Genomic DNA, 22,171 nt, shown 5'->3' on the forward strand with positions numbered 1-22,171 from the left:
AGAGGCCACACCACACTTGCTGCATAGATTCTAGCAATCTTTCTTTCCAGTTTTGACTATTACAGTCACACTTAAGGTTGAATATTTTCCTAAACATTGTCTGGAACTCAACACACAAAACTGTCACGAAAATGAGATTAATAGATTTGACCATCTTCTGGACACAAGGAATTAAACAGTATACTTTGTAAACCCGCACACAGTCATAATCGTTGGTCTTGTTTGTGACATCATTGTTCCCATTCATCAAAAGCTACAAAGTGAAATTTGATAAAAATACATCAGTTCATAGTTGCACATTATATAACGAAACTACATTTTATTTGTTTGAGAATATATAAACTTAGTTCTGTATTAAATAATACTGTAAAATCATCATTGGTAAAAATGCACCATTAAAGAGAAACAGGCAGAAGTAATTTGGTGATATTGCTGAGAAGGTGGGGACACAAAGGCAAGGGTGGGGCAATTTCCTGTACTGCACAGTCTTCCAGTGGTTAGACAGTTAAAGCAGTTCCTTCTGCCTCAAGCAGTTCCCTGAATAATAAAAGGGAAAGTGACACAGATTTTATGGATATAGCAATGAAAAAATGGTGCTGTATATTAACATCTGAGCACTAATCACTTTCACCGTTGTATAATTGCACTAAGTTCTTGCACAAACAAACCAGAATCGGTAATGCTGGAGTGTTCACACCCAAAAACAGTAAACAAAAGGATGTTACAGCAATAACAAACATCTTGGCCCATCCACTCCACAACAACCAAAAGACAAAGACAGCAAATAGAACAGAAGAACACTGGCAAGAGAAAACACTGAATTTACATTTGTTAATGATTATTTTTTTTAATGTACAATAATTAAATGGAGATAATTTTAAAAAATTAAAGTCAATCATCAAAGCTGGAAAACAGAAAAAGTGTGCTCTAATAGATTATCTACAGTTAGAGTGTTAAATGCATACAGCTACAAATAAAATCATCAGGAAAGTAAAGGCTGATTTAATTCAACATCATATCCAATTACAGACTCACTTATCTGGCTGCTTATTCTGCCGAACTGTATGTGATCGGAATCCTTAGACACCAAAGATATACTGAGCTTGTTAGTCCTCAAACTGCCAGCTTAAAGATGTCTAGCAGGCAATCTGTTCTTGGTACCTCTACACTGATACATGTGCTTCCATTCCACCACTCACAGCTCACCTAATATCACATGACCCTCAAATTACATCATAAGCAACCATACCAATCACTATTCTCCCTTTTTTCCTGCCCCTTCTGTCATTTATCACATACAGGGTGGGGGATTCATTTTTGTATTCAGTACTTTCTTTTTATGTATAGGTCACAATAGATCTCACCATTAATTATGAGTGGAAGCAACAAAATAACTCATACATTAAATCACTTGCCAAAGTCATCACTTACAGATTTATACGTAGTGCATTGTCTCTTCCCGCAATGCAAGAACCTACTGTTGTTTCTGCTGGCAAACTGAGTTAGCTACAAACATTGCTGTATTCTGTTAGAAAACCAGAAAATTGCCTCTAATGACACGTTTACTTTTGCATTTACCTGCTGTTGCAACAGCGGAGATATGGCCTATTGTTTCTACAACAGAGGGTTTTATCTAAAATGTAAAAAAACCTTTTCAAACATCACATATTCAGATAACAAATCTAACAAGTAGATTTTTGATCTGGAGGCTGAGATAGTTGGACACTTTAGGCATGCTGGCAATTTGTAATCATTTAAAGACTAGGACAAGAAATATCAATTACATAATATAACCTAAATTCTTAAAATATAGCAGATGTTAAAGTAAAAGCCATGCAGGTTAGTGCAAAATCATTGATATTATAGTAATATGTAGCAGGATTATGTGATTATTTTCCTCAGTGTCTGTTATTAATGCAGACAACATATGATTCTGCTGCTGTGTCTTCAGTTGGCTGCTTAATGCACTCACTACTTCTCTTCCAGAATTCAAAGCATCAAATTGCCTAGTCTAAAGCACAGGCTCTCCTGTATCACACAAGGTAGATAATAGGAAGCATATATAAAATACTATGGATTCTCTTTCTTTTTAGACATAAGTGCACTTTAGTCCAATTGACAACTATAATGCATTATACCACAGCAATGTGTACAGTTTCAAACAGTTTCTTTAATAAAAGAAATTCAAGCTCAACCTGCACAATAACTCTCTGGACTCCTGTGATTTGACAGCAAAACTGTGGAAATTCAGCTCAAATAGGTGCTTTAAGTATCTGACCCAAAAGTTAATTTAAAAGGGTTTCTACAACAATTATTCCCATTGCTTATTGTCACTTACTGTTTAAAGTTTCAAAGGATTTTGTCAGAATAGGTTTGCAAAAAGATAAAATGCAAACAGTGTTAAATCCTGATCCTGAAGCAAAGAAAAGACTGGAGAAATAGCGATGGAAAGGCTTAGAAAGACACAGAAGTATTCATTTCTATTTCCATATTAAAAAAATCAACAACTGATTTCCATTTCACTTTTAACTGGGACCCACGTCCTCTATGAAATTAAACTATTTGCTCATTTGTATCACTGAACGAGGCGCCTAAGTCTCCTTTCTAATATTCGACTCAAAAGGCGCAAAATTCAGTTGCCCTGATTTCTGGATGCAGGGGCCGAGATTTGTGACAGCCCACTCCTTTTGGAAACGATGTGGATAAGACACAAAATTCATCTACCCACCTCATTTCCCTGATAGTGGTATGGCCACAAGCAGATTCTGCACAGCCCTGAACTCCATTTCTCTGCCAGCATTCTCTAGACACTCTAAGAGGCCAAGTAGCATTGGGAATAAACCATGTACTCCAGGAAGCCTCCCCCTTATACAGGCACAGTTCCTATAAAAAGGAAGTTGCAGCAATGTTCTTTGACATTGAGGGACAAAGAGTATGGAACTCCAGGGAAAGGAGAGGGTTCCCCACTTTGGTGATGCTGTCCTGGATACACTATGCAAAGAGTTCGAGGCCAGGAAGGAAGCCATGTTTTTGGAGTGGGGCAGGAAGCCCTCAACATTAAGCCTCCAAATGGAATGGGAGCAAGTAGCGAGGGTGGTCAATGCCCAGAGTGTGGTTCCAGGAACCTGGCAGCAGTGATGGAAAATATTTAATTGCCTCACTCAGGTGGTCAAGGTCAGTGAATGCAGCTGCACATCACATCTCTCACCCACCGCACCACCCTCCTCTCACAGTGCTCAAAGCACCACACACCCAACACTCATTCAGCAGCACACCCTGGCACTCAGGATCCATCCCTAACATCCTCACACCACACCTCACATACACATGTTCCAAGCATGCCAGCCACGTAAACACCTTTACATGCCTCCACAAACTTACAGCTATTCAGCTATGGCAGGCACATCACCCAACCATAGTGACACATGAGGCTGAATTTTCGGGACCTCCAAAGTCTGGAATGGAGACCAGAAAATACCAGTGCCAGGCTGCTTGTCAATTTCAAGGCGTCGATTCCAGCGCCGGCAAAAATCACCAGGGCGGGTGGAGGGCGGGGCTGGAATCCCAATCTCCTCCCAATTGAGGGCAGTTAAACTAGTTAAAAAGCTGAGTAAGAGCTTGTTGAATTGGGAGGGTGGAATATTTAAAGGGGCAAACAGGTTTTCGAAGCTCAGTTTCTGAACAGCTGAGGGGAGGTGAGTACACAGTGGGGAGCCAATCAAGGCTGCCCCAGGGGATTACCCCAGCTCCATAAGAAGGTCAGCGGGGCAAAGGGGAAACTTGGTAGGTAGCAGGAAGAATGGACACTCAGTATTAGGAATTGAACAGGTTGTCACCCCCCACCCTGGCATCGTGGCGGCAGCAGAGCAGGGGTGCAAGGCTGCCAACCACAATAGGATGGCCACTTGTCTCAAAGGAACCCTCCAGCTGGCTTTGGGGCAAGACTGTCAGGTTTTGGGCCCAGTGTCGATGAGGGGCAACCCCTCCGCAGGAAGGGTGAAACTCTGGACATTGGGAGGGCACAGGAGAGGAAAGGGTGGCAGGAAGGCATACCCTCAACACAGGATCTACCAATAAAGACGGAGTTACATGGAGATGATGGAGACCCAGTGCCACAGGAGACTCTGACTCTCCATGCAGATGGTCACTGACATCTGTGCCCTCATCGCCGAAGACCTCGCATTTCGCAACACTGATTGCCATGCCCTGCCAGCAGCCATCAAACTCACTGTGGCATTGAGCTTTTTCATTTCTGGCTCCTTCCAAGGATCAGCTGTGGACCTTTCGCGGCATCTCGCAAACAGCTGCACACCACTGCATCAAGCTGGTCAATGATGCCCTCTTTGCCAGAGCTGGACAGCACATTCATTTGACGACGGACACGGCCTCACAAGGACAGGGGGCATTGGGTTTTGCCTCCATCGCTGGATTCCCCCAGGTGCAGGGCGTCATTGATTGTACCCATGTGGTCATCAATGCACCTAGTGACCGGCTAGTGAGATCCATTGAAAGGAAGGACTTCTGCTCCTTCGACGTCCAACTGGTCTGTGACCACAGCAAGAGCTTTCTCCATGTGTGCGCTTGCTTTCATGGTAGCTGCCATGATTCCTTCATCCTTCAGCAGTCCAGACTGCCTCGGATCTTCACTCCAACACCCAAAGTGCATGGATGGATCCTAAGGGACAAAGGAAATCCCTTGAATGGGGATCTGATGCCTCTATGCAAGCCCCAGACAGAGGCACAGAGGCAATACAACCAATGTCATTTGCTCAGCAGGACAACAATTGAGTAGGCCATCGGGCTTCTGAACAAGTGATTCTGCTGCCTGGACCAGCTGGGTAGTACCTCCAATATCCTTCTGCAATGATCTCGATCATTGTGGTGGTCTGTTGCACTCTCCATAACATGACCCTCTAGAGAGGTATGAACCTTGAGAACGGTGAGACCCTGAAAGGAGAAAGTTCATTGGGGGAGGGCAGGAGGTAAGAGAGAAGGAGGACAATGAGCCAGAGGGAGATGGTGCTGAACAGATAGGTGGCCTCTTCATGCCATCCTCCGGGAAGAGAATCTCCCTCCTTTCTCTCACAGCCTCCAGCATTAGATCCAGGTCTGCATCGATAAAGCAAGGGACTGCCCTACCCAGGTGCCAGGTCTCCGGCTCCCCGTGACATCTCGCTTCCCTCTGGTGCAGTGGAAGGCTTTGGCACAAACTGCAGATCTCTTCCTCAGGAAAACAGCAACCTCTGTGATGGCTGCCATGGGACGTTTAAATGAGCCCCATACTTCATCTGACCCACCTCCGTTCCGGACCCCAATGGCTCTAACTGGTCAGGAAAAGTGTCTCCATACCACTTAAGGGTTTACTCCTGTGAAAATCGGAACTTTCATAAGTTTCCCACCGGAGGTGGGTTTCTGACACAAAAACAGACCTGGCTTCTGTTTCCCACCTCCGTGGCGAAGATTCAGCCCACAGCCACTGACATTGTGCCCTCTTCTTGCAGAAGGTCACCCACAACAGGAGAAAGGACTGAAGGACCACCATGGATCCATTCCCTCAACTCTCTCAAGGAGATGGCCCACAGGGCAATGGGCACCAGTTGCACCCAGCGCTGCTGAGGCATTCCGAATGATGGTAAGTTGCTGCCTTATGCGCCTTCCCCACTATCTCCTCACAGTCATTCTGAAAGATGCCATCAAAAGGAAACTGCCGATGGAGCGACTGTGGACCTTCTGCTTTCCTCCCCACCACCATCCTTCCAGCTCTGCACCTTCCCTCACCTGTACTCACCCCTTATCCTTTTGTGCAGATAGTCAAGAATTGCCAGCTGCTCAGCCACTGTAGCCACAAACAGTAGGGCGAGAGGAAGAGCACACCTCCGAGGAAGAAGCACCATTACTCGACCTAACAGTCATAACCACCAGCTCAGATATTGACACTGTGCGAACCTTAGAGGCTAATTTAGAGTCAGGATCTGCATGGTGAGTCATCGGGCATGGATGGATTGCAGCTAGATCAAGGGGATAGGTCACCTTGTGTGTGAACTCCCTGGAGGGTGAGGTGCCAGACAAATTCTGTTGCAGGCGACTCAGATGATGACCTCGTTGGGGTGGACTGCAGGAGAATGCTAATGAATGTGCACACCGAGACACCTGGTGCATTAGCAGGCCTGCCAGATAGCTTCTAGTCACTGGCTAGGTGCATGAAGGAGTCCAGCTCCACCAGGGCGGCAGGTATCGTGCAAAGCTTAAAGCCCATCCTTTCCACCGTAGAAGTGGTGGGCACCTCCATGGCAGCACTGCTACTCCGACACATGATGAAGCATCTGCTGGCTGCTGTTTCAGCTTCCAGTAAAGCACAAGTGGAGGCCTTCTGATGTATCATTGCTACATTGGAAGCTCAGACAGAGGTCATGAGATCCCTGGCTGCTTCAGCACGCACCTCAAGCAAGTTCAACTGCCCAGTGATGCTCAACTTCGATCCACGTTGGTTGATCCTGCCATTAACTTGTTTTTCCTTAAAATGAAGACTGAACTGGAACAGACAAAAGACAAAGTGGAACAAGCCCAAAATGAACTGAGTGCCTGGAAGTTTACACCTGATAGCCTAACGGAGAATGCCATCCAGGCAAAAACAGGTTCAATCATGGCTGCAGATCTCATTGGAATTAGATGGTCCCTGTTCTGGTGCAATTTAAAGGGCCATTCAACAAGTTGCAGCTGAGGTGCTTTTGACTTATTTGTGCTCAGGCAAAGTTGGTGGAAGCACTGTGGTGAGCTGCTTGAGGAGTATGGAGAGCATGCAGGATCTCATTACAGTCGAGCAATCTGTCCTCCAGCAGATTACAAGAATTGCTAAGGTGCCAAACCATAGGAGAGGCAGTGGCACCATGGAGCGCCAACCTGCTGTCCTTTCTCAGGATTACAACATTCATGTGCTCCTGCTACTGCCATTCTACCACTGCCCTTCCTGTTGCCTCTCAGCTAGCCAGCGCAGACTTCTGCCACCCATGCCAAGGTGGTACAGTCCAAAGCCAGAACCTCAAGCCTCAGAGCTGTTCAAGGCAGTCCTGTAAAACTATCTGCAGTCTTCCCCAGTGAAAGTCAGCAGCCTTCCACCAGCCATGCTACAACTACCAGGATAGCACTGCACAGCAGCACGTCTGGGCAAGGGCACCCACAATACAGGCACTAAGAGGATGGACAAGGATGATTATTTTTTTTGTATTATTGATGTATTGCTGGATAAAGTTGTTAAGTTAATGTTTTTGCTGTTGGCCTTTATTGAGTGATGTAGATCAAGGGGACTTTGTCATGGGGAGTCTGAAATGGATATGTTATAAGGGGATGCTGGGATGATGTTGGGGGTGGAAAAATGACTTTTAACTAAAGCAAAGCCTCACAATGCAGTCCCTCTCACTCTATCCATTTGCACGTGGTGGATCTGGTCTCCTCCCTGTCTCCTCCTCCCGAGGTGGCCTCCGCATCCCAGGAGACATTGACCGGGCCCTCACATAACTGTCAGTTTGTGGAGGACATAGCTCACCACCAAGAGACATGGAGACCCTCACGGGTGATCTCAGCAGCAAAATCTCCGCCTTAGCAGACCGATGGCTTGCTTTGCAGTGTTACTTGTGGCTATATGGCTTTCATTGAAGGCACTCTGACCTTGTATGGTGGGATGATGGAAGGGGGGGGGGCGGTCATCAGCCATGTGTGCAGGGGGTATCGCTTGTTGCTGAGCAGCCATCCTGCGCTGTGTCTTGAGGGACAAAGACTGTTGCAGGATGCCAGCGATTCACCGATATGATTTTTTGATTTGGTCACACACCAACTTCACATTGACAAAGCAATAGCTCTTGCAGTTGCAGTATCACTCCCCATTGATATGGGGGGCACAGAGAGCCATGTGCATGCAGTTGATGACACCTTGGACCATCAGAAAGCCCGCCATCCTGGTGAACAAATGTGCCCTTTCATCCTGGTCTTCTGTCCTCAGGGAGAAGAAGATGAAGTCCCCTCCCAGATGCTTCTGTGGATGATGAACTGTGACATGTTGCTTATGTCGCCAGCTCTCGCCTGGAAGAACCCCATTGCATAGAAAGAAAGGGTGACTGATCTTCACAGGCATTAGGAGGGCTGTCCTCGCCTTGGATTGAGGCTCCAGGTCATCATGAAAGAGGTGACACAATTCCATCACTACCTCCTTTGTGAAGGGAAGCCTCCTGAGACACTGCTCCTGACTCAACGTAGGAGGCCCTTTTGGGTAGAATCTTCTAAAGAGAGCTCTCCTTCTTTTCCACTCTCTGCCTCCTCCACTGCCTGTCCTGTTCATGCTGCAGAGCAAATGGCAATGTAACTACAGCCCCCAGAGCTATGGAAGCCAATGTTATTTCCTCACTTCCTGTGACCAGCAGAAACCTCCATATCCCTCAAGCAACTCACCACAGTGCTTCCATCAACTTTGGCTGAGCACAAATAAGTCAAAAGCACCTCAGCTGCAACTTGTTGTGGCCCTTTAAGTAGCATCAGAACAGGGACCATCTAATGCTTGTTGTCTCAGGAGTGAACAAGGAAGATGTCTACACATTCGTTGACAAGTTTTGATATCTTAGCATTGCCAGCCCACTGGCATCAGTGACATCATGATCACGCACATTCAGCAACTTCGGATGCACGCAAGGGCACTTCAGATGAATTACGCTGCGCTGGCCCCACAGGAAGCACCCAGCGGTAACACCTGCACTACAAAGCTTTAGGTAGGCCTACTATCAGCACTAAGTTAATGAATTTTGCAGCCAAAGTATTCTATAACTTCTGCATGGGCGTTGTCACTGCCTGTACATATTACAATTCAAGCAGGAAGCTCAGAATGAACTCCAAGACTGTGATGATTTACATTTTATCAGACTGGTTAACTCTGTGAATAGTGGTTCATTTGGGCTCAAGCACGCCTGCCCTTCATGGTCATCAGGCCTTCGTGTACCAAAACTTTGGAGCATGGGGATCTGGAGTGCAGCTATGGATAGGGCAGCAAAGAATGTATTATTAACCCGAATATAAACTACATGTTTGAAGGTTTATTAAACATATCTACAACTCTGCTTAAGACCTGTTCATCTTAGAGTGTATTCACACTACAACTGCAGTGTCACTGCATTGATGCTGTAGGCATAATGTAGATGTAGTCTGACTCTAACATCAGGGACTAACGGAGGAATATGCTCCAGCAGGGTTGGCTTGTGCCGTTGGGGGAGGCCCCTCAGTGGAGCACAGGGTGCTCGATCAGAAATGCGCCCCCAACCCACGAGGAGACCGCCAGGTTTTACTGGGCAGCCTCCTGAAGTGCTGAGCCGCCTGTCCGCTGCTGGCACTATATCAGCAGCAGTGGAAGGAGGTCCTTAAATGGCAATTAATTGGCCACTTAAAGGCCCTAATTGGCCTGAGGTGGGCAGACATTTTGTCACCTTCCCCACTGCTTGTAAAATTGCAGCCTGGGCGGGAAAGCGACAGGAACAGCACCCTCCCCCCCCACCACCCGCTTAATTTTATGTCCCCCCCCCCACCTCACTCCCGCAGGGGCATAGAATTCCAGCTGTTGACTGTGAATGCACCTTTACAATCATGCCCTCGATTCTGTACTCCACACAAATTTACATTATCCATTTCTCTCAGCATTTTTAAAAAGTTTAGTCCTTACTCTTTTCTTTAATGGAAACAAATTTAATTCATAACTTAGGGACGCAAGTTGCAGAATCATCCTCACGACTTTTCGCTGAACTCTCTCCAGTCCATCAATGTACTTTGAAGATAAGATGCCGAATAGTGCACAAAATATATATTTTATAAATTTACATTCCCATTGGGAGCACAGACACAGAGGTTAGTTGGCCACACAGGATTATCCATCCATCCATCAATGGAAAATCCTGCCAAGCCCACTGAACTCTGTTCTGTGAGTACAAATTGTAAAATTTACTTACCCATCATTTACATAAAGTTAGAATAATAGGAATAATTTTCCCAACAGAGAGCTTCATCTACTGGAAGCACATAAGGGAAATATGACAGCATGATTTTTCTGATGACTTGTTCAAAATAACTTCTAATTTGTTTTAACTTATGCAACTGAATACATGATTAGCTTTGTTGTAAAACCTTCATATTAACTGGGTGCATTCAGTACACAAGCAATAATCAGACCCAAACTTTGCTGAATATTAATTCAACCCTTGTCCCTGCCCCAGAATAATATTACTTGTAAAAGATCGATTAAAAAGTTTAAGAAAAGTATTAGTTATTCCTGTCTGTAAGGGAAGATACTTGTGATATATCCCAGTCCAATTAAAATAAGATCCCATGTTTTGCTCTTTAAATACTAGCTGATCTCCCATGACATTGCATATGGAAAGTGTTGAGACTGTCATTGGCAATAAGGATTGGCAGGAGTGAGGAAAGACTTATACAAAGGTGTCAAAGGTTGCATGGATACAAAGGCACAAACGGAGAGAATGGAATAAACACGCATGCGAGAAAATCGCAAGAGCAAGCTTAAGAGGCACGGGGTTATCACAATGACAAGGGGAAAATGTAAAAAAGATCTGTGAATGAAGCAAAGGCAAGATCAAGATCGAGACTTGTGGAGGCAAAAGTGGGTAGATGCATGATTAGATAAGTCATTATATTGGTTTTGTTTTTGAGCCAGAACGTTTCTAGGAATAAGTGTTTGAAGAAAATGATGAACGTTTTTCTCCCTAATCTTGATTACACTGGTAAGATTGTGGTACAGGACCTTGAATTTCGAACAACTCCTACTGAAAAATTGGATATGTTTACATCAAACATATTTAAAATTTCTGCAATATACAGTTGTGACATGTGGCTCCACCCTTCTTAAGATAAAGGATAATTGGGGTAGATCCAATAACAAATACACATCTAACAAATACAGAACCCATGTGAGAATCATACCGCTTGTAGCTATTTTAATTCCGTATCAATGGTGAGCTGATAATGGTACTGATGTTATAACTCTACCTTCACACGAAGCCCCGATACAAGAAAAACTTTCTTCTTGGGATTTGGCATGAAGACAGATTTACTAATTCTCTACTTATCTTCCCTGTCTACCAAAGCATTTTTAACTCTTTGGACAATGGTTCAGCATGTCTTTCATTAACCACATCTGTGAACTAGAGTCAGAGCCAATGTAAATACTTTGTTGAGCTAATGGGAAATGGCTCTTCTGCACCAAATTGATGACCTAAGTCCAAATGAAGTATCAATATTCAGACTGATTAACAGATCACCAGTCACAGGTAGCAAATTTTTGCTTTGCACAATTCCAATTTATTCTGTTGTGGAGCAAATAATGTGCTTGGTATTTCTTTCAAGATACAGTACTATGCAAAACCATTTGGATGCATACCAAGTGGTTATCAGATGTGACAATCGTTGCTTTATTAAGCATACTCAGGTAATTCAGTCAATCCTAACTCTAAGTAGGCATTATCTCTCAAGGAATAGCAAACCACATGGGGGTAAAGCCATTAGTAATTTTCAGTAAAACATGCCAAGGCCATAGCGAAATGTCTATTTGTTACCAGTATAACATAAAAATTGATCACAAGTCGTGGGAGTCAGTTGCCAGCATTCGCCAGAGCTGGCGGGCAGCCATAAAGACAGGGCTAAATTGTGGCGAGTCGAAGAGACTTAGTAGTTGGCAGGAAAAAAGACAGAGGCGCAAGGGGAGAGCCAACTGTGCAACAGCCCCAACAAACAAATTTCTCTGCAGCACCTGTGGAAGAGCCTGTCACTCCAGAATTGGCCTTTATAGCCACTCCAGGCGCTGCTTCACAAACCACTGACCACCTCCAGGCGCGTATCCATTGTCTCTCGAGATAAGGAGGCCCAAAAGAAAAGAATAACATAGTGGCTATTAACATCTTCACTCGAAAGAATTATGCACCTAATACTGCATCTCCTTGAGGAGCATATCAGTTGAAAGGACTTTGAAGCAAATTTGTTCCAAATCTTGCATGCAGGAGAATGCTAACCTGTTTTTAGAATATAAGGCAACTCTGTCATCACCTGTGCCACAGGCTCACTAAAGCAAAATTCATAGCCATTGCTTTCTCTAACGAAAAGTACTTCATCAGTTACCCCTATGGCTCAGTTGGGGAAAATACACAGCCAAGTTTGAAGGTCCTAGTTTTGATCTCCAGTCACTGCTGAATTAGCTGACCTCAGCCAGGGTGACAATTGGAGCACCACAATTGGCCTCAGTGCCCTTGGAATAGGGTAGGGAAAATAAGCACTCCTATCCCAACTTTCCATCCAATGACTACTGAAAATGTACATCTGGACAGCATTGGACTCGTCTGTGAAGCCTGTATGGTTAATTGTCTGGGTTCACACATGAAGATAGCCCTTGGTAAAGGAGCGATGGGATGAAAAACTAAAGAGGAAAAAACAGACCAACCATGTACAAGTATTTTAAATTTTAAAATTTTTTAAAAATTACTTTATGTTAGCTCTGACAGAGCCCCAATTCCCTAAAATTCAAACTTGCTTTTGTCAAATACTTCACGAAATTTCATTCATGTAGGTATATATTATCAATCTGAAAGTGATGCACAGACGAAAGGAGACCAGTTTTAGTCATGACTCATTTGAGACCTCATCGAAAAATACAGAATACTGACACGTTAATGTCCTCGAAATACATTTTAGTCCGTTTTTTTTTGGACCACAGGTCTTCCAGACTTATTGTCAAAATGCAAGTCAATCTCCAGTGATATTTCACACAGGAAGTTGTCAGGCAAGCCCCCCACCTACCAAGACTGAGGAACACATTATTTCACCATGTGAACATTAAAACTTAAAATTGCAAGCCCCTGACTGGAAAGACATTTGCACAATGGCAGACAGTGTTGGAACAATGAGGAACCAGTCCCTGCGCCAATATACAGAAGAGACCTGGTCAAACCAGTCGGTCACCTGACCACCTGCTGACCAACTAGGGGAGTTTTAAATTGGAAAAACAGAATTTGAACTCAGAACGCCGTGTGCTCCCGGTTGGAACAGAACCTCCAGTCCTGCCTGTCTCCATCTCTTTCCCACGGAACTGAATCTTGTGAAAACATGTGAACCTCAAAGAGAGAAAAGTCTCCTTCGTGAACAAGGTTTAAAAGGAACACTGGGCCCCGACGAACAGCAAGACTACCTACAATCAAGTGAGCTCGAAGCACAGTAAACAAGAAACTCTTCTGATATTGCTTCAAACCCTTCTCTACTATATTTTCCTCTTTTCTGTCCCCATCTGCATATGTATATCACGTGTGCATGCTAGCATGGGCGCATTGTATATCCGTAGGCGTGAACCGTATTAGAGTTTAAGTTTAAGGTTTAATAAATTTCACGTTTCTTCTTTAAACCTGAGAAAACCTGTTTGTGCTGGTTTCTTTGTCTTATAATTGGAAAGCTGTGAACAAGGACACAGTGTGTTTAAAAATAAAACCCTGTTACAATAAGACAAGGTAAAGACAACAAAAGACCCCTAGACACATTCCTCACCTGGTCGTAACAAAGTCAAGACCAAGTGCAGTATTCAGATTTAACAGGGTTATAACAAGCTGGATTCAGGCAAGGAAGGGGAGAAATGGCAGAAGATGGAAAGAATGGGAGAGACCAAAGAGGGGTAGAGAGAGGGCAAAGAGAAAAGAGGAAACAGGGAGATCAATGAGGAAGTAGCAGAAAGAGGTAAGGGAGGGAGAAGAGCAGGAGAAGGGAAAGAGGGCAGAAAAGGAGAGAAGGGAAAGAAAGGGGGCAACAGTGGCAGGGTAGGGTGAGTGGCACAGGCCAGGCATGATTTGCTTTTCAATGGGAGGGTTTGCAGTGAATAAGGGTCCCTCTGCCTCACAGTAGGGGAGAGGCCACATTCTTTTGGGCCTCCTTATCTCGAGAGACAATGGATACGCGCCTGGAGGTGGTCAGTGGTTTGTGAAGCAGCGCCTGGAGTGGCTATAAAGGCCAATTCTGGAGTGACAGGCTCTTCCACAGGTGCTGCAGAGAAATTTGTTTGTTGGGGCTGTTGCACAGTTGGCTCTCCCCTTGCGCCTCTGTCTTTTTTCCTGCCAACTACTAAGTCTCTTCGACTCGCCACAATTTAGCCCTGTCTTTATGGCTGCCCGCCAGCTCTGGCGAATGCTGGCAACTGACTCCCACGACTTGTGATCAATGTCACACGATTTCATGTCGCGTTTGCAGACGTCTTTATAACGGAGACATGGACGGCCGGTGGGTCTGATACCAGTGGCGAGCTCGCTGTACAATGTGTCTTTGGGGATCCTGCCATCTTCCATGCGGCTCACATGGCCAAGCCATCTCAAGCGCCGCTGACTCAGTAGTGTGTATAAGCTGGGGGTGTTGGCCACTTCAAGGACTTCTGTGTTGGAGATATAGTCCTGCCACCTGATGCCAAGTATTCTCCGAAGGCAGCGAAGATGGAATGAATTGAGACGTCGCTCTTGGCTGGCATACGTTGTCCAGGCCTCGCTGCCGTAGAGCCAGGTACTGAGGACACAGGCCTGATACACTTGGACTTTTGTGTTCCGTGTCAGTGCGCCATTTTCCCACACTCTCTTGGCCAGTCTGGACATAGCAGTGGAAGCCTTACCCATGCGCTTGTTGATTTCTGCATCTAGAGACAGGTTACTGGTGATAGTTGAGCCTAGGTAGGTGAACTCTTGAACCACTTCCAGAGCGTGGTCACCAATATTGATGGATGGAGCATTTCTGACATCCTGCCCCATGATGTTCGTTTTCTTGAGGCTGATGGTTAGGCCAAATTCATTGCAGGCAGACGCAAACCTGTCGATGAGACTCTGCAGGCATTCTTCAGTGTGAGATGTTAAAGCAGCATCGTCAGCAAAGAGGAGTTCTCTGATGAGGACTTTCCGTACTTTGGACTTCGCTCTTAGACGGGCAAGGTTGAACAACCTGCCCCCTGATCTTGTGTGGAGGAAAATTCCTTCTTCAGAGGATTTGAACGCATGTGAAAGCAGCAGGGAGAAGAAAATCCCAAAAAGTGTGGGTGCGAGAACACAGCCCTGTTTCACACCACTCAGGATAGGAAAGGGCTCTGATGAGGAGCCACCATGTTGAATTGTGCCTTTCATATTGTCATGGAATGAGGTGATGATACTTAGTAGCTTTGGTGGACATCCGATCTTTTCTAGTAGTCTGAAGAGACCACGTCTGCTGACGAGGTCAAAGGCTTTGGTGAGATCAATGAAAGCAATGTAGAGGAGCATCTGTTGTTCACGGCATTTCTCCTGTATCTGTATGCACCAGCTAATGGCACATTGGTGAAATGCTGCAGTTTTTTTATTCTTTCACAGGATGTGGGCATCACTGACAAGGCCAGCATTTGTTGACCATCCCGAATTGCCCTTGACAACTGAATGGTTTGCTAGGCCATTTCAGAGAGAAGTTAAGAGTCAACCACATTGCTGTGGGTCTGGTGTAGATCAGCAGATTTCCTTCCCAAAAGGACATTAGTGAACAAGATGGTTTTTACAACAATCTATGATAGTTTCATAACACCATTACTGAGACTAGCTTTCCAGATTTTTATTAATTAATTGCATTTAAATTCCACCAGCTGCCATTGTGGGATTTGAACCCAAGTCCCCAGGTCATTAGCCTGGGTCGCTGTACTACAAGTCCAGTGACATTACTACTATGTCACTGTCTCCCCTTGCATCCTGTAGATTGTACATACTGCAGCTACAAGTGGATATTGAGTCCAGTGACAGAGGTACTGATCAAGCAAACTCCTGTATCCTGGATGGTGTTAAGCTTCTTGAGTGCAGCTGCGATGAACCCAAAATTTACCCATTTAGCATCCGTCCATTTTCTGCCATCATGTCTGGTAGTCAGGAGAAGCAGCCACTCATTTTTGGGTCAGTGCATACAAATGAGTGGTAATAATATGGCTATGTTATACACAATATTTTCCATCATTTCCATCTGAATAACTAACATTCTTATTTCTTGCTGCTATAAAATAAATATTCTAGAGCTTCTAGGGACTAAAGAAAAAAACAGCTATCAATTTAACTGGATTGACAGAATTTGCAGAAACTTATGATATGATTTTGTTTTAGATTTTTTGCTGCTGCTAACTACTTTTACATGTGCCTTTGTGCCATTTGCTGTGGGCCTGCCATTTGCCCCTCTCCCATTTCAGGGCAGAATGGATTTCCCATTAGGAATTCCCCTTTATCTGTGCCTTGTGAAAGGAAAAGCTCCCATGACATGAGGATTGTCTTAATCCCAAGAGACACAATTTGCAACTAATCAGCCAGCTCGCACATTCCTTCCACACAGGTAGCACTAGAATAGGCTTACGAGTGTACATAATGCCTCAATTTTAAAATTCTCATCCTTGTTTTCAAATCCCTCCATGGCCTCACCTCTCCCTATCTCTGTAATCTCCTCCAGCCCCACAACTGGGCGGCACAGTGGCGCAGTGGTTAGCACTGCAGCCTCACAGCTCCAGCGACCCGGGCTCGATTCTGGGTACTGCCTGTGCGGAGTTTGCAAGTTCTCCCTGTGACCGCGTGGGTTTCCTCCGGGTGCTCCGGTTTCCTCCCACCTCCAAAGACTTGCAGGTGATAGGTAAATTGGCCATTGTAAATTGCCCCTAGTGTAGGTAGGTGGTAGGGAATATGGGATTACTGTAGGGTTAGTATAAATGGGTGGTTGTTGGTCGGCACAGACTCGGTGGGCCGAAGGGCCTGTTTCAGTGCTGTATCTCTAAATAAATAAAAAACTAAAATAAAACCCTCTGAGATATCTGCACTCATCTGATACTGGTCTTTTGAGTATCCCCGATTTTTATTGCTCCACCACTGGTGGCCGTGTCTTCAGCTATCTAAACCCTGAACTCCCTCCCTAAACCTCTCCACCTCTTTACCTCTCTCTCCTCCTTTAAGAAGTTCCTTAAAACCTACCTCTTTGGCCAAGCTTTTGGCCATCTATTCAAATAGTGCCTTATGTGGCTCGGTGTCTAATATTGCTGTATAATGCTCCTATGAAGTGCCTTGAGACATTTCATTGGATTAAAGGCGCTATACAAATATAATTTGTTGTTGGTATATCTTATAGTGGAATCAAGGGAAGCATGGTGGTTGGTAAGAAGATTGCTTGCATACACAGTATAGTTTAAGAAAGTAAACAACTTGCATGTATATCACACCTTACATATTCTTCGAATATCCCAAAGTGCTTCACAGCCAATGTGTTACTTTTTATTTTGAAGTGTGGTCTCTGTTGTAGGCAAATGAGGCAGTCAATTTACAACCACAAGGCCTCACAAACGGCAATGAGTTAAATGATCAGTTAATTTGTTTTAGTGATGTTGGTTGAGGGATAAATGTTAGTGAGGATACAGGGAGAATTCCCCTGCTCTTTTTAAATAGTGCCATATCCACCTGAGAGGGCGGACAAGCCTCTGACTACTGTCTCATCCAAAAGATAGCACTTCCGACAATGCAACACACCCTCAGTACTGCACTGAGGTGTCAGTCTATATTATTTGCTTATGTGTCTGGAGTGGGGCTTGAACCCATGAACCAAAGCTGACGCAATAAAATTACAGCAACATTAAAGTTATGCATGCAAACTTAGGGATTGAAATTCATCTCCGTAGCCTGGCCTCCTGATCCCCTTCCACGGAGTGGGGGGATTGCACATTGCGCCAGCAGCCACTTCTGCTGCAGCCCACGTGGCGCACCACCTTGAGAAAGGCGCCCACATGGGCATCTCCTGAGCGCGCTAGGAGCAGCAGAACGGATGCTATCCTGACGACACAAAAACCTACTGGCTCATGTGACACCCATTGCCCAAATCTGGATCTCACAGGTCCATTGTACAAATTTGTGCATCACTCACCAAACATCAGGCATTCAGCTGCAAGGGCAGCCCAGCAACTGCATTTCCTAAAGGGCCAGGCACCCAAATTGCAGGTAAGGTGATTTTTAAGAACTTCTGCTTTTGCAATGTATCTGGACACACTATGGAGTGTATTTGGAGGCTTGTGGTGAAATAGTGAAAGAAGTGGTAGTTGAGATATTGGGTGGATTAAAAATTGATACAGAGGAGGTATTAGAAAGGCTGGCTGTACTCAAAGTTGTTACGTCACCACAGCTGGATGTGATGTATCCAAGGATGCTAAGGGAAGTTAGTCTGGAAATTGAAGAGGTACTGGCCAGAATCTTCCAATCCTCCTAATATACGGGGGTGGTGCCAGAGGACCGGAGAATTGCAAACGTTACACCCTTGTTTAAAAAAGGATGTAAGGATAATGCCAGCAAATACAAGCCAGTCAGTTTAACTCGGTGGTGGGAAAACTTTTAGAAACAATAATCAGCACAAAATTAACAGTGACTTGGACAAGTATAGATTAATTAAGGAAAGACAGCATGGATTTGTTAAAGGCAAATCATGTTTAAATAACCTGATTGAGTTTTTGGATGAGGGAACAGAGGGTTGATGATGGTAATGTGGTTCACAGGGTGGATGTGGAAAGGATGTTTCCTCTTGTGGGAGAATCCAGAACTAGGGGTCACTGTTTAAAAATAAGGGGTCACCCATTTAAGACAGAGATGGGGAGAAATCTTTTCTCTCAGAGTGTCATGAGGCTTTGGAATTCTCTTCCTCAAAAAGCAGTGGAAGCAGAATCTTTGAATATTTTTAAGGCAGAGGTTGATTGATTCTTAGTAAGCAAGAGGGTGAAAGTTTATTGGGGGTAGGCGGGAATGTGGAGTTGAGGTTACAATCAGATCAACCATGATCTTATTGAATGGTGCAGCAGGCTCGAGGGGCCGAGTGGCCTACTCCTATTCCTAATTCAAATGTCCGTATGTGCATGAACTTCCAAAAGGCGTATGATAAAGTACCACATCATAGTGTTGCCAGCAAAGTTGAAGCCCATGGAATAAAAGGGATAGTAACAGCATAGATTCGAAGTTGGCTGAGTGATAGGAAACAGAGTAGTGGTGAATGGTTGTTTTTCAGACTGCAGGAAGGTATAAAGTGTAGTTCCCCAGGGCTCAGGACAAGGACCACTGCTTTTCTTGATATATATTAATGATCTAGACTTGGGAGTACAGGGCACAATTTCAAAATTTTCAGATGACACAAAACTTGGAAGTATTGTGAACTGAAAGGAATATGGTGTTCGACTTTTAAGAAGAGATAGATAGGCATGGACGGACATGTGGCAGATGAAATTTAAAGCAGAGAAGTGTGAAGTGATACATTTTAGTAGGAAGAATGAGGAGAGACAATATAAAATAAAGGGTACAATTGTAAAGGGGGTGCAGGAACAGACAGACCTATGAGCAAAAATCATTGAAGGTGGTGGGGTAGGTTGAGAAAGTGTTAAAATGGCATACGGGATCTTGGGCTTTATAAAGAGAGGCAAAGTGCACAAAAGCAAGAAGGTTATGGTGAACCTTTATAAAACACTGGTTTGGCCTCAACTGGAGTATTGTGTCCAATTCTGGGCACCAAAATTTAGGAAGGATGAGGGAGGATGCAGAAAAAATTTACGAGAATGGTTCCAGGAATGAGGGACTTCAGCTACATAGATAGGGGAAGCTGGTGTGTTCTCCCCAAAGAGAAGGTTGAGAGAAGATTTGATAGAGGTGTTCAAAATCACGACGGGTCTAGACAAAGTAGATAAAGAGAAACTGTTCCCATTGGTGGAAGGGTCAAGAACCAGAGGACACAGATTTTAGGTGATTGACAAAAGAACAAATGGCGATATGAGGAAAAACATTTTTACACAGCAAGTGGTTATGATCTGGAATGCACTGCCTGAGAATGTGGTGAAGACAAATTCAATTGTGACTTTCAAAAGGGAATTGGATAAACACCTGAAGAGAAAACAATTGCAGGATTACAGGGAAAGGGTGGGGCAGTGGAACTAGATGAATTGCTCTTGTAGACAGCCAGCATGGACACAAGAGGCTGAATGGCCTCCTTCAGTTCTGTAACCACTCTATGATTCTATGAGTTCCTGCATCCTCACAGGATGGGCAGAGGTATAGGTGAGCTGTTCATATAAAGGCTGCAACAGGTATGGGGGCAGAAATAGCAGTATCTCTGTGTTTGTAGAACAGGGAGATGGAGCAGAGACTGTGGAGAGGGCAAGCTCTCCACCATGCCCTCTGCCAAGCAGGAGACAGAATCTTCCATGCTCCTTGACAATGACAGAAGGCTGTCTGGCAGACCAGACAATGCACCCAGCATCTCGATGTGCATGTCCATCAGAACTGTCCTGTGTGCCACCCCATCGAGATCCTTTCTGAGTCCTCTGTAGCAGGACTGGTCTGTGACCTCACCCTCAGTGAGCTGGCAAACGAACCATCCTTTACCCATGGCCAAGCTGCAATCCATTCATGTTCAGTTTCTCACCACATACTGATTCCAATATTATACTAGCCTCCAAGGTATGTGCAGTGCCAGTATGAGATGGTGGCTGCAAGTGGCAGATCAAGTGGCAAAGCCTCTTCATTAGTGCTGTGGTGTTAACCTCTCTATTCCTCCTTGGGCTGCTGTGGCTAGGCAGAGGGCAGTTCTTGGCTGTCTAAAAGTAGAAAATCTGAAGGGGAAGGTTGAGGTGAGGAAAGTGGGGTGGAGTGGGAAGCAGGAAGTCCATGGTCACACCATCTGCACTTTGCTCATCATGCCGGATAGCAGGATGAGGATGAGCTGCGAGTTGAGAAGGGGCATAAGACAGTGACATACCATCATCCTCAAATTCTCAGCGACCACCGAATGCCACGAGTTCTCTCGCAGCCGGCCCCATGATCCTGAGAACCATTCCCTTTGTAGGCTCCTTGACCACCCCACCCCCCCCACCAGTTCTACTCTGCTCCATTCTAGCATGTGCCAACTTGTCCTGCAAGAGAGAGGAAAGGATGTCAGTGATTGTGCTGCACTGTGTTTGGCTGATGCGGCTGCCATAGCTGAATAGCTGGAGGCATGTGGAAACAGCAAGAGTTGGGCGTGAGGTTGGCAGCACTGGTAGGTGTGTGAGGGTGGAGTGGAATATCTGGATGTCAGGCATGAGTCCGGAGTGCCAGGGATTGCTGACGGGAATATGATAGCTGATGGAAATGTAGTGCCTTAAGCAGCGTGAGAGGTTGAGAGTGGTAGGTAGAAGATGTCATGTGAAGATGCATTCACGGAGCTTGACCATCCAGGTGAAGTCATCAGAATTCTTGTGGCACTGCTGCTAGGTCCTCAGGTCCAGGCAATGGGAACTGAGCTCCCTGTTTACCTGCTTCCAATCCCTTCTGAGGGTTGTCCTTACCTACCTTCTGGCTCCTTGTGGAACCATGGCATCTTTCTTCCTGTCCATTTCCACCACTAAGGCCTCCAACACCACATCTGTGACCCTGGAGCCCCTCTTTGCCTAGGTGATCCCATTTTGCTTGTTTAGAATTGCAGCAATAGTATTTCGCAGCATCCTCCTGTCAATCAGGACAACTTCCCTTCAACAGCTCTCCTTTAGGATCAGAAGGTTGGCTGCACCACATGCTCTCAACACAATGTTGTTTGGCCCTACGCCATCATCATGGAAATGAGGTGGCTGCACCAAATTTGCATGCTGCCCCCGCCCCCCCCCCCCCCCCCCCCACAGGCAACAGCGTGGGCAGGTCGCAAATTGCAACTTCCACACACGACTACCAGTGCTATCCAATTTTTTAGCCCATTGTGTTGGAGAGAGCGTGGTGATTGCTTTTATGAGGAAGCCTGAATGGGAGAGTGAGTTGTTGAGCAGAGGAGGGGCTGAAGATGATGAAATATTTGTGGAAGGAAGGGGCTGATACAGATGGGACTGCCAATACAATGGCCAGATGTGGATGTCAAAAGAAGACGTCCTGTTTGCAGTTGGCCAGACAAGCCCGGCATTCCAGTTGACTTCAGACTGGTTAGGCCTGCTGCGTAGACATTCCTTCTGGTCTTATAAAGGAATATATTGTAGTGATCTTGGTAATATTTGATATATGTAGTTTCAGTTTTATTGTAAAATCCTGTGGTCCAAAGTCCCCAGCCACCCTCAAATTGACAAATTGCTCATAGCGATGTAAAGTTT

The sequence above is a fragment of the Heterodontus francisci genome, chromosome 1 (assembly GCF_036365525.1).
Source record: "Heterodontus francisci isolate sHetFra1 chromosome 1, sHetFra1.hap1, whole genome shotgun sequence".
In the NCBI taxonomy this organism is placed as follows: domain Eukaryota; kingdom Metazoa; phylum Chordata; class Chondrichthyes; order Heterodontiformes; family Heterodontidae; genus Heterodontus; species Heterodontus francisci.